Source organism: Grammomys surdaster, unplaced genomic scaffold (genome assembly GCF_004785775.1).
Source record: "Grammomys surdaster isolate TR1022 unplaced genomic scaffold, NIH_TR_1.0 278946, whole genome shotgun sequence".
Lineage (NCBI taxonomy): Eukaryota > Metazoa > Chordata > Mammalia > Rodentia > Muridae > Grammomys > Grammomys surdaster.
In genome coordinates this window covers 1-1,804 of record NW_021625341.1, presented here as the reverse complement: position 1 = coordinate 1,804, position 1,804 = coordinate 1, and the positions used below count along the sequence as shown (strand labels likewise).

Sequence of the window (1,804 nt, the reverse complement as noted above, 5' to 3'; positions counted from 1 at the left end):
CCTTGCCTACTCCTTCTAGAGCTAGCATTATAAATGTAGACCATGATGCCCAGCTTTTTACACAGCTGCTAGGGATCAAACTCCATACCTACTGTTAGCATTTTCCTGAGCTGTGCCTCCAGCAAGACTGGAAGCTTTTTAGGGCAAACATTTTTGTTCATCTCTAGGAGGAGAGAGGCTTAAGGAAAGAAATACAGATGGGGGCTTTTGTTTCTTTATATTTCATGGGGCTTGGACTTACAGCATAGGAGAGACTTGATGAGCCTCTGAATACTCACTTGGAGATGTGGTGTACTGGATCTGGTGTGTATAACCTAAAGAGAAAATAAAAGAGTGAGAATGGAGTAGAGTGAGGCAGTGGAGGCTGACGGGAGAGTGTATGCTCTGCACAAGAGCACACATGGCCACTGCTCACCATTGATGTAAAGGCTGTTCTTGTCTAAGGTGTAAGGACCCAGCTGAGTAACCTTGTTGGTCAGATTGCTCAGTTCCCAGAATACCCGTTCATTGTCCAGCCCAGGTCCAGTTGGGTCTGCATGATGAGTGCAGATGGCATCTACTCCTGTGGCTGCTCCATCTTTTTCAGGCCTGAGAAGAACAGATGAGAAGAATGATGATAAAGAGATTGTCTAGGAAGCATCTTAAGGTGCAGGGCAAGAGAGGAAGGAGCCAAAGGAGATGTGGTGACTGGTGTAGAGGTAACACCTAAGGCTTATATTCTCTGAGTGTACTGACTTCCAGTAGTCTGTGAACATCAGTAGGCTTGGTGTAAGAATTTTTATTGAATGCAAGAAACTAATCTATGTTCTCATGGTGTGAGGAATAAAGTGTCCATCTTAAAGACAGAGGTGGATTTGGGAATTAAAGCAAGACCAGAGACAGTAATATCTGTGCTTCTCAGCTTTAACTGTCAACTTGTATCACCTGTAAACAGAGTTTCATTGAGGAATTATCTACATTGTGCCAACCTGTGGACATGCCTGTGGGGAATGATCTTCATGAAGCTAATTAATATGGGATTCCCTATCCTATGTGGTTAGTTCCAGATCCTACTCCAGGGATTCTGGAGTATATAGGAGTAGAGAAGTCAATCTGAGTACAAGTGAGAGGACATTCCTACTTTTATGTTTGTCGATTTTTGTCTGTGGGTGTGATGTGATGTCTCAATCATTAGCTGCTCTGACTTCCCTGAAAATCATTATAAACGGTCACTTGAGATGTAAAGCTAAAGTATTCCATTTTTCTCCCTAAGTTTCTTGGTCAGAGTACTTTTCACAGTATAATAAATAATACTAGATCAACACTATAAAAGACATTCTAGGGACAGAGTTTAAAGCTTCAAGGAGATTCCCTTTTATTTCACAATGAGGGGATGAAGGTGGGAATTCAGAATGGATGAGCAGGAAAAGTTCAACAACCAGCTGATGGTCTGCAGGCTGTGGGGGGTGACTGAAGTGGAAGTTATATGACTAGGGGACACCTTGGGTACTGAATCTGGCCCTTCAGGATTTCCATAGGGGTAGTGAACATACCAGAGAAAAGGAAGGAAGCCAAGAACCCTTTGGATCTGGGACACACTGAGCATCTCTGGTTTCTTTTTCTTAGGACTTACCTGAGCAATGCCAGTCTGCAGTCAGAATACAGGAGGCTGATACTGGTCTTATTGAACAAATGCCAGAGCTGTGAGGAATAGGGAAGAGGCTGTCAATACAAAGACTGAGGGATAGACTCTTTTTGAGATGTGTGGACCTAGCATTGGTAAGCAAAGCTGGAATCTATGGAGCAAAGTGGAGAGTGGTTTGGC

General features: G+C 43.3%; 1 long non-coding RNA gene across 1 annotated transcript; it reads right to left on the bottom strand.

The window, feature by feature from the left end:
• Positions 1-241: 241 nt before the first annotated feature.
• LOC114616100 lies at positions 242-1,684 on the bottom strand. Its single transcript, XR_003710592.1, has 3 exons — positions 1,613-1,684; positions 416-588; positions 242-314 (listed from the first exon to the last, which is right to left on the bottom strand). It is a non-coding gene; the product is annotated as an uncharacterized LOC114616100 (long non-coding RNA).
• Positions 1,685-1,804: the final 120 nt, after the last annotated feature.